This window comes from Peromyscus eremicus, chromosome 6, assembly GCF_949786415.1.
Source record: "Peromyscus eremicus chromosome 6, PerEre_H2_v1, whole genome shotgun sequence".
NCBI classification, from domain to species: domain Eukaryota; kingdom Metazoa; phylum Chordata; class Mammalia; order Rodentia; family Cricetidae; genus Peromyscus; species Peromyscus eremicus.
In genome coordinates this window covers 44,041,526-44,057,719 of record NC_081421.1, presented here as the reverse complement: position 1 = coordinate 44,057,719, position 16,194 = coordinate 44,041,526, and the positions used below count along the sequence as shown (strand labels likewise).

Genomic DNA, 16,194 nt, shown 5'->3' with positions numbered 1-16,194 from the left:
ACAAAAAATAAATGGGCTGTAGTCCAGAGAGGTTTCAATTATTAAAAGCTGAAATGAAATCAGTCTCTTCTGGCTCCAGTTCCAGTTCTTTGGTGGCTCTTTTTGATCTCTAGTTTAGGTGATCACTGTGGTGCCAATCCATTCCACCCGACTAGATGGAGTTGGTTTGTAACAATTGCTCCTGTCACCTACTAGTCAGGTCAGGGAGGCCAACAATTTCTCATAAATTCAGTCACTCTGGTCCCAAATGAGGCTTTCCCCCAGACTTTTCCTTCTCTCTCCCCTGTACGTCCCTTCAGCCGACACCCTCGACAGCAAGAACAATAACTCATTCAGCTATGCACACTGGATTCTGTGAGCTGGCTGATGCCGTAGCTTGGTCTGGCACAGAGCCTTCCAAGACCAATACCGCATCTGCCCGCATTGGGCTTACAGTTTTGCTGGGCATGATGACTGTTTCTGTCTAGGCGTTTGCCTCCTATTACCAGAGTATGTATGATCATGTGTATGAGGCCTGTGAGAGTTGGAGAGTTGTAACTGGCCTCATCGGTCTCATATTTGATTCGAAGCATGCATAGTAAAAAGACTTGAACTATGCTACTGTGATCATTTGGGTGTGTTTACAATACTCGGCTTCCTATTAAAAGCCCCATAAAAACTCACCATGCTGAACTTTTAAGCCCCTTAAACAACGGGGGAGGAGATCAGAAATGATTTCCTTAGTTAAAAAATAAAACTACTACAAAAGCCACCAGGAAACCTGGGCTGAGAAGATTTGGGGGTTTCTGTTTGGTGGGATGAGAAGGTTATGAGTGGGACCATCTCACGTGATGAGCAGGTTGCTAAGGACTGCTCCCACCCCCCCACCCCCACCCCCCCACCCCTGCTGGTTACAGGACTTGGTGCTGCCAGTGTTCTCCCTACAGAAGGTTCTAGAGCCATATCTGTGCACTCCTGTGTCAGAAAGATGAACTGTATATCCAGTTGGAAGGACGGGCTGACGAATGACTCGCTTCACTCCCGTGTGAAAGGCTGAGCGCAATAAGGGTTGCTCTGTCTCACAGCACGTGCGGTCACATGTGGCTGTCTGCATTTCAATCTAACAACTGGTTAATTAAAATTTAAATTCAGTTCCTCAGTCAATCTGGCCTCATTTCAGGAGCTCAAAAGCCATCGGGGATGAGTATGGATATCATATTGGACAGCACAATAAAATATGACAGCATAGTATTTTACAACCGTTCCCATGTTCTGGTCTCAGCAGGCTATGTTAGACTGAACTAGTGTGTTTAAAATACACATCCTGGGGTGCTAGATCCAGACACTTAATTTCAGAAGGTTTAAAAACTTGTTATTCAAAGAAAGCTCACCTCTACGCTCCTCTTCTCCAAGACTTTAATTCTGAATACATAAGCATTATTCTAATTGACACTTAGCAGTGATATCTATCAATACACCTCCCTCCCATTTTGGCACACACCAAAGATATTCTGTAATACTAGGAGTTAGTATTTTCATACGGATGTTTCTTACAAGGAAGACACTAATTTCACTCTGTGTGTTGCCCTGCTCCAGTACTGAGCACTAAGAAAGTCATTATGAGATTGTCAAGGGAAGCAGGAATGCCTTTTATTTGGCTAAGCACTCACGACTGTAGTTCGGGCCCCTCCATCAAGGCCTACTGCCCTCTCAAACATAGACCAACCTAGTGAAACAGAGCCCATACCATCTGCAGTTAGCACAGATTTAGCTCAAATCACTGAGCCTATGTCTCAACCACAAGTCCTCAACAGTCAGAAAACTAAGTAGAATTGAATATCTAAATAAAAACCAGGAGATAATGTGAGTGTCCATGATTGATGGTCAACAATTTGCTGGTTCAAAACTGGTCTGGATCTAGAGGGAGTACTGAGGAAGAGCAACACCTATCCCCATTGTTCTGTGTCAACACACCCTTGGTTTCTTGTCCATTCTTTCTGGAATACACAGTGCTACAGATATTGGTGTTGGTGGGGGAGAGGGCACTAAAAAACATTTTCCCCATTTCCCTTTCTGGATTCCACTGAACAAAAGTTAAGGAAAATAGAATATAAAGGTTAACGATAATTCCATTACTTAGATCATTGCTAACAGTTGGTATATTTCCTCCTAGTTTTTAAAAATTTTGTGCCTGTACTGAAGATTTCCTATAGAGCACTGCACACTCTTTAAAAACACACTTTTGAATGATTGCTTATCATCCCGCTCTATGGAGTTTCCTTCTACAGTTAGCCACTTGGGGTTGTGTCAACTTAAAAATAACATCTTTACATAAATCCCTGCCCACATGGCTGATGATTTCCCAGGGATGAGTTCCTGGAAGTGGGATTGTCAGATCAGCTGGGAGCGAACATTTGTTGAAGCTCTTGACACATCTTGTCACATTGCTCCAAAGAAAAGCTGCTTCCGTTCACATGCCCACCAGCAATGCAAAGTGCGCCTCTACTGCCTTCCGGCTAGCACCGAGCGCTGGCTGCTGCTGTTGTTAGTGTGACAGGCGCTCACGTTCTCTTCATTCCAACTCCTTCCGTTTATCCGTGAGAATAAATAGTGTTTGTGTTACAGTATTTTCTTCCCTCTGAATTACTTATTCCTGGGTTTGTTTATTTTTCTACAGAGATCTGAGGACTTGCAATTCGCTATATGAAGGGAATTTGTCCTTTTGACTTTTAGCTGTGTTTTGTGGTTGAGTCAATAGTTCGCTTCCTCTGTCACATTGCTGGTGGCTTTCGTGCGTGGAAGACTCTTCCCAGTTCAGACTGGAAACTAATCTCCATTGACGATGGAGATTGACTAAGGGAGTTCTCAGAGATGGCTGGTGGTGAGGTAGCCAGCAATAAACGGTGACCTAATGGTTAATCCTCCAACGACTTCCGTTTAGGAGACGAGAAACTGAGGGTAACAAGAGGTTACCCTATTGTTGGGGAGAAGATCTAGGGTTTAAGTGTATGCTTTCTGGTTCTAGATCTTTCTTCTCTTCCACCTTGTGAAGGAAAGAGTGTAGGCTAACGATAACAGTGGGCACTATGGTGAAGACACACTGGGGGACTAGAGTTATGGATCAATTTCTCCTGACACGGATGTGATGCCTTCCCAGAAAAGCACAAAACACTGCGCTGCAGAGCATCTCTTACCACAGGCCAACTGTAAACAGAGATATTTACAAACAGCTTCGCAGACACTCTCCTCATCAACACAGTTCAGCCCTCTTTTTTTACAACATCTGATTCCAAGTGTTTCAAGTACCATAACTTCGACTACTAGCCAAGCCAGAATCTTCTATTGTCTGAGGAAATCTGTCCTGAGGGCATTTGGATCTCACACCTCCCAGAGACCAGAGACGCCCCAGGTTGAAGCCGGCAGAGGAAGGGAGAGACTAACACAAAACAACACTGTCTGGATGTACTACGGCCAGCAGGGACAAGAACACTACTCAAAAGCCTTGGGAAAGACCCTCATAAAACAAAACTTAAAGCTCTAAAGCTGATATTGTTAGCAAACAGCCAAAGAGCAACTGAGGAATACAGGCTCATGGCCACAAGACAGAAAAGCTGTTCAAAACCAAGATGGAAGAGAAACTGGTCTTAGATGGTAACTTTTTTGTTTGTTTGTTTGTTTGTTTGTTTGTTTTTGAGACAGGGTTTCTCTGTGTAGCTTTGCGCCTTTCCTGTAGCCCAGGCTGGCCTCGAACTCACAAAGATCCACCTGCCTCTGCCTCCTGAGTGCTGGGATTAAAGGCGTGCGCCACCACCGCCCGGCCCTAGATGGTAACCCTTAATCAGCCTCAGGCAGTTCTGTCCTCAGCCACGGGCTGCATTGCTTACTGCCACACACTGTGCCTGGGCAGGTAAGGCTTACGGTTGCCTTCAAGGGTGTTGTGCAAGCTACAGGGATCTTACAGGGCACTTAGATTCCTTTCTCAGTGTGAATAGATCTACTGCTATTCCCCAAATGTGGTAGGAAGAGCATGTCCTAAAGGAAATAATAGAATGTTCTGCTTGGGTAGACGTTGTCTATTTGAAACCCAGCTGTCTCCAGGTCCTTTCTATGCTGTTTTCAGGACACAGCGTGAACCCTTCCCTTATATTAATACAACTGTATCATTCCCTCATTCTCTCCTAGGCTCCTCCTGCTCACGGCTGGCTCATGCTACATTGATGCTGGTGGCATCTAGGTGTCTCTGAAGCCAGGGGTACTTGTCATTTAACCTAATACTCTGCACAGACATTTCCAAGGATGGATTAGGTATGTCTTACATTTCTAAAATATATTGCACTGGCACATAGTGTTTGTGTGGAAACACATCTGTGAGGCATAAGGAACATTCCCTGGGCAACAACACTCCAAACCTAATTAAAAAGTCACTGGTGTTTGAGACAACAGCAAGGGCTTCCTCCTCCTAACTCATGCACGTGATGTAACCATAGCCAGCCAGAAAGGCTTGCCAGATTAAGAGGAATTTAATCTCCCTCAAAGATTTATATACATATACATATACATACACACACACACACACACACACACACACACACACACACACACACACATATAATATCTCTGCCTAAAAATTCCCGGGACCTGACGGAAACTGCACAGAAATGCTGTGGGATGGCGTTGTTGGTGCTGGAGAACGGCTCCGTGGTAAGAGTACTGACTGCTCATGAGCCTTGACTGCCCCTTTCTCCATCTCCTGTGCCGCTACAAACTGAAAGAATTGTTTGCAAAAGCAATGAAGTAAACGTAGTGGGTTTCCCTACGGACAAGTTCCACGTCTGAGATTCAACAACCGAGGATTGGAAGTGCGTGAGGGGGAAATCTGTCTGGACCATGCATGTACACACACTTCATTCTTGCTATTCCCCCAACAACACAATGACTATATACAAGGCATCTGTCTGTATTGTACCAAGTATGACAAATAAAGTGTATGAGAACTCTGCATTACTTTATGTTGAAGACTTGAACTTGAATCTGCGATCTGTGTGTGAGTGGGGCGGGGGGAGGTGTTGGAAGCAATGCCACATAGATAGGAAGAGATAGACTTTCGACAAGGCTAACAGGGACAATGGTGTCCACAGACGAAGAACTTCCTAAGTAATATGGGCTACATCATCTCAGGAGCCACTGGTCTCCTTTGCCCAATGGGAGTCAGGGTTCCAGGAGCTGCTGAGACATCAGTATGCCGAGTGGAGACTACGCACGCGCGCGTGTGCGCACACACACACACACACACACACACACACACACACACACACAAATGCTCACCGTGGGTGACACATTTTTTTGAGTCAGTAGTTCCCTAACCCGAATGTGCATGGCAGTCACCCAGAGGGCTTGTAAAAGCACAGGCCACGCTTCTGCTTCAGGCCTGGGCTGGCGCTGAGAGGGTGCAGGCCTACGAGCTTCCAGATGCTGCTGCTCTGATGTTCAGATGCACAGCGCTAATTCCCCTTCCCCCACGCCCACATCTGTTCCGTGTAGCATGTCCAGCCTCTGCAGCCAGGACCACGTGATCTGTAGCAGTTTGGCCTCCCCCAAGACCCTGTGAGGACGCTTGTTTGAAGCAATTAATGATCTTCTTGCCTCCGTGCAATCTATCACCTTGTGGTACCCAGTTCATCACCATTAGCAGCATCCACCAGGGAACCCAACTGGGAATCTGACGCTCCCTGTGGAGAAGCACTCTTCCTTTAGGAAATGGCGGTCACTCGTTTCTCTCCTCTGCCTGGAAGACAGCTGGACTGTAATAACTGTAGGCAGCTCTCCAGGGTGGGCGAGGCTGAGGCTTTGAAAGATCAGGAAGCAAAAGTACAAGATGTATTTGTTCAGTGGCAAATTTCAGTGACTTTCTTTGAAATGAAACAGTAAGCAAGAAAACTTGGGTATACGGCCGACACTTTTTAATTATTTTCTTGCTGAGATACACCATGGATTTGTAACAAGCCCAGAATAGGAAAATAGCAGTCTATGAGAAAAGAAATGGAATACCTTTGAATGCCCAAGTGCATAAATACTTGTATAAGGCAGGTTATTTCAAATTCTTGCACTTTATTTTATTCCCTGGGAAGTGCTTTTAAATTATGAGTGGATATAGTCGCTAAATGGCATTGGATCTTTCCACCGTGTGGCTGAACGGATATTAAGCATGGACGCTTTCCTTTTCATTTAGTATTTCTGACATTTTCCATCTCACACTAAACATTCTACCAAAAGGCCACAAAGAAATGTCAGCTGCAGGTTTCCTGGACTGCCTTTGAAATTTCAGGACCACTACTTGGGAAAGCTGGCCTTGAATACCTATTATCCAGGAGGGGGACCCTGGGGGCAAGTTCATCTGTTTTACCAGAGAAAGGCTGACATCCAAAGTGCTGGACTATTAGTTTATAGGACGAGGTGTTTACATTAGTGTGACCGTGAAGGTGGTTTTGAACAGGGTTGCTGACTGTCCGCCTTCCCATGCTCTGAGGGAACAAGCGCTGCTCTACAAGGGCCCTGATACGGAACCAGTCTGACTGTTTCGGACGAGAGCAAAGGTGTTTAACAAAGACCTGTCGTTGTTTGTATTTCCAGGCTGAGGATTCAGTAGAGGTTAAAAACTCTAGTGGCTGGCTGCTCTGATTCTCTGATCTTTCAGCTTTCACCCTGCTGTCTGACTCCGGGTTTTTATTATTAAGACCAAACAGGATTTGTGCTACAATTGTAAGTTCAGTAGTTACTTAGGATGGGAACTTTGGTGATGGGGGAAAAAGTATAACCGTCGAACCTGACTGCTAGAAGTGTTCAAGTGAAACCCTAACAGGGTATACAGTTGGCTTCCCACCCTCCGAGCAGCCTATCCCAAACAGAAGCTGTTGGGAACAGCCTGCACTCATTTCTAGTTCTCAAACAACTGAGTGCCCAGATGACTTCTGCACAGGACAGTGTTATCTGGCAACTCTATTTTTAATGGGTGCCATTTCAGAAGCCCATCACAGTCATTCAGTGTCACCGCCAGGAACACAACAGTCCAAGACACTGCCTAGTTATGAAACGGCCCTGGTCAACTGCCAGGGAACCGGTGCCCTCAACCCACGGGCAGGATGGACTTAGGGTCTGAGAGAGGGGACAGATGGATGACCTGAGAAGAGGGTAGAGCAGAGGCTGGGCCACAGGATCCAGGGTGGAGACTGACACTACGGAAACTCTTTGAGCCTCGGGTTTGTTTTGTCTTGTTTTTTTTAAAGAGATAATATCTATTTCTCAGGTTGTTTGGACAATTAAAAGAAATAGGAAGGGTTCGACATGTTGTCTGATGAAGAGAGAAAATGGTAGCTGATAGTCTATTAATGGTACCTGATGTTGGGCATAATGGAAGAGTGGGCAAGATGAGGAGTGTAGAAAGGTAAAAAAATATTAAAGTGCTGGAACTATGTGGAAAAAGTAAGCCCATCAAGACAGAAAGTGGCTGTCCAAGGCGAACTGGACAAAGGGTGTGGGGTGACTGCTAATAGTCCCAGGTTTCTTTTGAGGGAAATAGAACGTTCTTGAACTAAATAGTAGTTTGCACAAGCTTGTGAATCTACTAAAAGCCATTTAAAAAGTGTTTTATTTTGAGACAATGTCTCACTATGTAGCCTTGGCTGGCCTGGAACTCGCTATGTGGACCAGGCCGGACTCAAACTTGAACTCACGGAGATCTGCCTGCCTCTGCCTCCCAAGTGCTGATATTAAAGGCATGCAATACCTTTTGTTGTTATTGTTTTGAGACAGAGCTTCTCTGTGTAACAGCCTTGGCTGTTCTGGAACTTGATTTGTAGACCAGGCTGGACTGGAACTCCCAGAGATCCACCTGCTTCTGCCGCCTCCTGAGTGCTGGGATTAAAGGTGTGCACCACCACCACCCAGCTTTATATTTCTTTTAATAAAATACTATGCTGACTCCCAAAAGAAAAGAGCTAGCGTCCTAAAATAATTCCTGAGAAGAGAAGCAGAGGAGAAGGAAGGAGGCCATGACAAGAAAGGGGTACATACGGTTTTCTCAGTGTTTCACTGAACATTCTAGAAACAGCCCATTTCCTGACCATGATGGCTGATTGAGATGGGGCCACTGGGTGATCCTGAAGCTGAGGGCTTCATATTAAGAACATTTGATTCCTCGTTCTGAAGAAAAGGAGACCCTGGCCCCTAAGCTGGAGGAGATTTCCCCCAGGTGGCCGAGGGGGAGGCAGGGCCCAGGCTTGGGTGACTAACGTGGTTCTTCAAGCATATTCATGCCTCTGAGCCAGGAGCCGGGAGAGTTAATGGAGGTCGGGCGGCTGCTTTCCCTCAGTAATTGTGTGGGGAGGGCAGAGCCTGTCAGGAATGGCAGCTGGCATTCCGGGTTCCTGTTTATCGCAGTTTATCTCAGGCAGCCATTTCCATTCACCTTTTAAAAAAAACATGAGGCGCAGCTGTGGCTTCACTTTAAATATTTTCCCTTCCAGCCTTTTATTTTTTTTTTTTTTCTCACGGGGTCCTCCCTAATCCTCCACTGTAATTAGATGTAAGCCACCAGGGACAACACCTCTGTAGGACAAAGCTGAGCCTGCCAGGTCCTGGGACGGCACTGGTTCCCTTAATTGTGTGCACAGTGGCCTGGGAACAGACAGCAAAAGGCAGCTTCTCCGGGGGCTTCCTGAGGGACAGAGCCAGAGCCAGTCCTGGGCTGCGTGCTTAAACCATTACTCACGCCTCCCTTCCCTCTGTCCGCCAATGTTCATTTAGATACCCTCTACCTTGGCACAGCCTTGGGGGAAAGTTTTGGAGGTCCATGTTGGCTGTGGACGTTTTTGCAGGCAGCACCTGTTCATGGAGCATGTTTTTCTGTGCCTGCCCCCCTGGATCCTAAGCTGCTCCTGGAGGGAAGACTCAGCCTCCCTTCCGAGACCTTGCTGCAGTGTAGAAGCGAGGAACAAGAAGCGAGGAACAAGAAGCGAGGAACAAGAAGCGAGGAACAAGGCTGTTGGCAGATGATGGAGGACAGCTGCTTCTTCTTCTTCTTCTTCTTCTTCTTCTTCTTCTTCTTCTTCTTCTTCTTCTTCTTCTTCTTCTCCTTCTCCTCCTCCTCCTCCTCCTCCTCCTCCTCCTCCTTTTCTTCCTCTTCTTCAGATTTATTTATTTATTTTTCAGAATACGAGTGTCCGCCTACACATATGTATGTGTACCACATGTGTGCCTGGTGTCTGAGGAGGCCAGAAGAGAGTGTCAGATCCCTCGGAACTGGCGTTACAGGTGGTCGTGAGCTTCCACGTGGGTTCTAGGAAAGAGCAGTACGTGCTGCACACGGCTCAGCTGTGGCTCCGGCCTCTGTGGGATGCTTGAGCAGTGACTCGGAAGTGGCCACAGTCGAGCAGGAAGAACCAGGCTAAGCACACATCCTCCACACGGCTAGGATCTCCGTTTTCTCCCAAATGCAGGATCTGTTCTCTGTTTGGTTTGCTTTTTACTATCATTAGTGGATAAAGCAGGTTCTTAATAAAACATCTTTCCTCCAGGCAGGGCCTTCCCCAAGGAAAAGGGACAGATGCATGATCTTTTCCTCCCTCTGCCTGGGTGAATCTAATTTTAGTCATTGGAAAGTGACCTTTCCCCCCTCCCACAGGCTGTCTGTCTGACTTTAAAACAGCCCTGTAAAACAATCCCTATACACGGGTGGTATTTATTAACGTGACCCATCCAGGGAATGAATGGTACGGCACCTGGGCAGCAAACACTGATTTTCCCACTGTTTTTGATAATGGGCCTCAATGAGGGGAGAGTTCACAGAAAAGGAAGAAAGGTCTCGTTAGGACTTCTATTTTTATTTGTAAGCATTTTATTCTCTCAGATGTTTGTGTATGTTTCAGACGTTTAGATTTACAATGGTAAATAGTATAATTTTGGAATAAAATCAATGTATACTTGAGGCACAGTCTCCAATACATTTAACTGATGGATGCAAGGCCAAAATACATGTAAGGGTACTTTTTGATGGGTATTTAATTTATTTTTTTCCTTAGTCAACCAAAGACCAAAAACATTGAAGAGAAAAAAAAAAAAGCTTTGAAAAGGAGGATTCTAATTAGCTAAAGTGATTTTATTTATTTATTTATTTATTTATTTATTTATTTATTTATTTATTTATTATTTTTTTAAAGATTTATTTATTGAACATGTACACAGAAGAGGGAGCCAGATCTCATTACAGATGGTTGTGAGCCACCATGTGGGTGCTGGGAATTGAACTCAGGACCTCTGGAAGAGCAGTCAGTGCTCTTAACCTCTGAGCCATCTCTCCAGCCCCTAAAGTGATTTTTATAAGAACTGTTTTTTTCTCATCTTTGCACTTGGAAAAAAAAAAAGCCTATATTGCTTTATTTCACTAGAAGCTCTTAATGAAATTACATTTTTTTTTCTCTAAGCATAATGAAGCCTTCACAGTGAGCACAGGTATAGGTACCGCACACACGTGAAGGCACTTGGGGGAACTAAGACGCTGATGTGGTGGGGGGCCAACTCATGTTTAGGGTCCCGAAGACTGTGCACCCCGCATGTCTAGAAGCTTCACCTAATAGGTTGTTTGTTTTGCACTAACCTGTTAGGTACTATTTCTCCCGAAATCACACGTGGCCTTCTACTGCCCATGCTTCCTGGTGGGCGACATTGTTTTGTTGAAGGTGGTGCCTCAAAGCTCCTTTGAGCCCTACATGTCTGTAGCTTGGGCCAGCCCTGTCTCGGGTTGCCAGTGTAACACAGCTCACTTATTCTGGGCATCTGGTTGCCTCCCTGTTCCTGGGGAGGACACAAGCATAGTGCTCATGATTTTATTGTGAACGAATTAGCAACGGTATGCCTTTCATTTTTCCTTCGTGTGAACTGATCTTGACTTTTTTTTTTTAAATATCTGAAAAAAAGAGTTGACAAAGAAAACTGTGACTGGTTCTTTGGCACTGAAAACAGGTCACAAGAGAACTACACCCTTGCTCTGCAGGGTTGGATAAGTGATCTGACCGATGGCAGAGTGTCCCAAGTGTCTTTTGTATACCGGCTTCCGCCAAGTGGGGGAAGGGCGGACAGCTGGGGTTTCAGGATACCAAATCACCACACTTGAGCCCTTAGTCCCTTGGTGGAGAATCATTAAGGCATGGCAAATACACAGGGTAGCATGGCCTGGTCACTGAGGCCTCCTGCATATGTAAGCTTTACCCACTGGAAAAAGAATATGAATGGTCATGAAATAATAAGTACAAGTCCTCGAGAGAGCCTCCTTATTCACACCCAGTCTTAGGTTTAAGATGCAGCAGACGCCAGAGTTGTCAGACTTGAGGAATGAACACGCTAGAACCTTCTCCCTAATTCTCACTCTGGAGGAGAACACCAATGACATCTTTAATTGATTTTTTTTAAAAAAAATCACCAAGTTTTACTGTCCTGCCAGCCTACATTCATTGATATTTACTTCTGAAGGAAAAGAAATCTTTGTTTCCAGGTCTACAATGGGGGCTCCTATCTACATGGTCTCCAGCCATGAACTACACTTGACTTTTGTCAAATAGTAATGTAAGAAAGACAGTGTGTGTTTAGGCTTCTGTGGACAGACAACAAGTATATATTTGTAGTTTGATTTCATGACCTCACCCATATAACTAAAGCTATTTTTACTTGGGCCTGTTATTACTAGACAATTATCACATAAAACATTCCCAAAATATATTTACTGACTTTCAAAAGGAAAGGCAAATAGAAAATTCACATTGTATCGACGTTTTTTAAGATCCCAAACTTCTCTGTAAAACTTTTTATTTTTCATTGTTAAAAACAACAAATGTAGAAGATCAGTTAGCCCTACCAAGTAATTATTTCTACTAAACTGTTAAAATGTCAGTAATTAAAAAAAATCTCTTTGCATAAAATGCTGCTTAGCAATGATTTTTGCATAAAATGCTGCTTAGCAATGAAGCAACAGGAGAATTTCTCTCAACTTTAGAACAATAACATGTATGCTTTAGCTGTTGTTATTTTAAAGACTATAAGCTGGGAAAATCTGGAACTCTCAGAGCTTACTGTGGTTAAGTCTGTGCATTTAGTTTTTCTTCACTCTTTAACGGCAGTGACCACCGTGTGTGGAATTTGGCAACCTTCCTCCCACTGAGAAAAATGGTCCAATTGTTTATAAACAAAAGAGCTCCCCCCTTACCTTTTTATAATTCCCCTCCAAATCCAATGGGGATTCTTGACTGATGATGTCATCCATTCCATCACTGTCCAAATTCATCCTTTAACTCTTTAGAATTTCACTTAAATAATCTCCCATGAATCCTGACAGGCTGAAGTGCCAACTGCCCAGTACCTTGGTTACCACTCATGCTGGCATGGAGAGCCAGCTAAGCGCCTGCCTGTGCCTGGCTGTAGTGTCCTTGCCCCCTTCTGCCTCAGACAGTGCCCCGCCCGCCCGCCCGCCCGGCCTGCCTGGCTTCTTTCTCCAGGGCACTGGGCAGCTGCCTGCTGTAAGGCTCACTCCGTCCCTGACAATCGGCTTGTTGAGAGAGTCCAGCCTTCCCACCATCTGCTGTCACCTTCCCTGAACGATTTGGCCCAGATTCTTCTCCACAGCACCTTTCCTGCTCCCAAAAAGGGAAAAGAGAGACACACTGAGCTTCCGCCAGCTGACCGGACTCCAGTTCAGGGCCCAGTGTGAACTGGAGCTTGGTGAGGCAAGGAGCCTGCCCTGAAGCTAGTAGACTGCAGGATAAAAATAGATGCAAAAACTTGCAGCCCGAGAGGTCTCGCTGTGAGCTGAGTCGGGTGCTCCACAGAGAATGAAAACTCTCCTTTAAAGTGACCTGTCTGACACATGTTCACCATTTTTCTTTTTCCCATAACCACCGGGAACCACTTCATTTCTTTCTTTTCCCCCAAATCATTTCTTAAAATGAGATGTAAAAGTTTCATCATCTGGAATGAGCACTAGCTCAAAACTGAAGCTGATTCCAACCCAGAGAAACCCTCCTTTGCCCCAGGAGTGCGGCTTTGTTCTATTAATATAGAGAGAAAGGGATCCATCAACGTTTCTTTAAGATTCAGCCAGTGGCGGGCTTTTCCACAGAAGCACGGCTTTCTTTTCTATTGCGCTCTTTACCCTTTTCCCATGGCTTCTGGTTTTGTTTATGGGCTTCACATGCAGCCAGGGAAAGGGCCACAGCTGGAGGATGTTTGGCTCAAAGGAACAGACAAACAGAAGTTCACAGGCACACGCTTGAGCATACACATGCACATCAAATTAATACTTCCATAAACTATAAAAATATGCCATTACCTCAAAACAATCATTTTTAGGAAAAACCAGCCATGGAGGAACTCAAAGGTCACGGCTCCACTTAGCAGCAGGCCTTACCTTCTGACATGCTCAGACAGAAAACTGCAAACGTACTAGTCAGTCAATTCTCCCAACACACACTCCTGAGCAGCTGCAACATTGTTAAGAACCGTTCTGAAGCAAAATGCCACGCAACGTAACCTTGTTTGGCATCTCAACGTCTTCTGACAGGCTCACCTTTAGTTGTTTACCTTTTTCTCTCCATCAGTATTTTTAAATTCAAACTTGTGCTGAACTTGTGCTGTAAACACGTCTCAGTGTGGTTTACGGTAGCCCTGTTTCTATCAAGCAAATATTTTCCTCTTGCTGCCCAGATCCAAATCTAAATCCTTTTATTTCATCCTCCTCCCAGCCAGTCAGTCCTCTCCCCTCCCAAGAGGATGAATAGCCCTTTTGTCAGGTATCACAGTGACAAGTTTCATTTTGGGGGACACACTTGTAAGGGCTGCCTCCTTTGCTGAGATCTCCCTGCCTGACACTGGTCCAAACCCATGGACCCTCACTCCAGATGGGAGTTCCCCTATTTGCATGCTGCGAGTGTCCTGGGGTGTTTGTCCAGATTACGTGACAATGGTGGCCACTGAGTGCTGGCTGGGGCTGGTGGTCACAAAGCAGAGCAGTCACCAAGGTCAAGGCTTTGGGGTTACGGTGATGCTCAACTTTGAACGATCCTCTGTCTCCTAAATCTAGACAGGGGAGGGGAAGCACACATCTTCTTACATGGCATGCAGCTACACAACAATAATGGTTGTCATTGACTGGGGCCAAGTACCTTATATGCGCTTCCTACATCTTTAACCATTTTATTAACCCTATGGAGTATGTATTGTTGTCAGCTGCATTTTATAGCCGAGGGGGGAGGGGCACACAGAGATGGTACAGACCTCCGTCAAAAGGCATGGTAGCTAAGCAGTAGGCAGGCAGGAATTTGAGCCTAGGTCCTCTGCCTTGGTGGCCCACAATGTAAATGGGTGTGCTACAGCCCCCTACTGGTCGCCCCCCGTAAGCAATAAACAAGCGTGGTAAAAGTGTATTTTTTAAAAATTAGGATGCACCGAAGAGAAAACCAGCAGCACTCCCCAGTAACAATGTCGTATGCTGAGTTGTTTTCTAAATCATACATCTGGCACACCCAGCACGCTCCGCCACACACCTCCTGCTGCTGGTGCCTCAGGAAATGAAAGGAGAGCTGTTGCTCTCGTGACCCAGCACACAGGCTGGTGGATTTGCTTCCCTGCTTTACCATGGAGCTCTCAGAGGCACTGTGGCTTCTTCCTGACAGCTATTCCTGTTTTAGGTGTTTTTTCTACAGAACAGAGATTGGTGCACACTCATTTGATTCGCTTCACAGTGTCTGAGACATGGCCTTGCACATGCTAAGTGGTCAGTGAAGAGCTGGTGCGTAAGAGTGAGAAGCAGCCGCAGATAACAGGGTTTTTCAACCCACATCGTCGGTGGGACCCATGTGAGTCTGGCTGGCTGAGGGAGGAAGGCCACCTGCCTATAGGATGTTCCATCTGGCCGTTACCTCAGCCTGGCAGGGCAGCCCCTTCAGGAGAACGCTGCACACACCCTACAGGTGTGATTTTACTGGCTTGGCTCCAGTACACAGTTGAAATTAGAAGAACTAAACTTTTATCATTAATTATCCATACAAATTATACAAATAATAATACATAGTGTATTATTAATAATGCATTGACTATATACATACATACCAATGTATAAACACATATATCAATTAATATTTTATCTTTTAGAAACAGGGTACTTGGGTCCAACAGGGAAATTTCTCAGCTGCTCAGTAACTACAAGGATCAGTGGTGGGAAAGCGCTGCAGGACCTTCCTACTCCACTACCCCCACCTCCCTTCTCATAAGTGAGTGTTGCACTCCCACAAGCAGCCCCATGCCACCGCCTAAAGCAGGGATGTGACAGCTAGCAGGAGCTCCAGAAGCAGTGCGATTCCTCTGCAACTCCCTAGATGAGTTCTCAGCTCAGGCACATTGCTCAAACCCTTTCCAGGTGACCCGGTAGTCAGTGTCCCGTCACACGTGACAAAAGTGATCTTTGATGCACTTTAGAGTTTCCCTACTCGGGATGACTCTTGGAGCAGAGCATCAACAAAGCTAGGGGGCTTAGGAACACAAACTCTCAGGTCCCACTGGAGGCCTCCCACATCAGAGGCTGTGCTTCTGAAGAGAGATCCCTGTGATTTCTCTCTCTCTCCCTCTCCCTCCCTCTCTCTCTCTCTCTCTCTCTCTCTCTCTCTCTCTCTCTCTCTCTCTCTCTCTCTCTCTCTCTCTCTCTCTCTTGAAATAGGGTTTCTCTGTGTAGTTTTGGTGCCTTTCCTGGATCTCGCTCTGTAGCCCAGGCTGGCCTTGAACTCACAGAGATCTGCCTGGCTCTGCCTCCCGAGTGCTGGGATTAAAGGCAGGCGCCACCACTGCCCGGCCCCTGCGATTTCTAAACGCACCTTCCATTTCTGAAGCAGTGCTGGCGAACTTAGGGAAAACAAGTCGTTATTAGCTGTCTTTCTTCTGTTTTGGACTGCATTTCCAAACAGGCTGGCAAGACTCTGATTTTTGTTGCCTGAGATCAACATTGTAATAAATTTCACTTGCAAAAAGCGGTCCTAAGGAATACAGGACTGGATGAAACAAAACCAGCCTCCGCCTTGGCAGATAGGAGCTGAGTATATGGTGGGAGGCTTTGTAGTCAATATGTAAGCTAAGGCCAACACTGCATGTCCTCTCTTCAGAGAATGGTCTAAAGTGCACCAT

At 45.7% G+C, this 16,194-nt stretch overlaps 1 protein-coding gene across 3 annotated transcripts in view; it reads right to left on the bottom strand.

Annotated features, from left to right (window-relative positions):
• The window catches only part of Schip1 (schwannomin interacting protein 1), a 163,503-nt gene that overhangs the window by 32,105 nt on the left and 115,204 nt on the right, over positions 1–16,194 (bottom strand). The window lies entirely within an intron of this gene.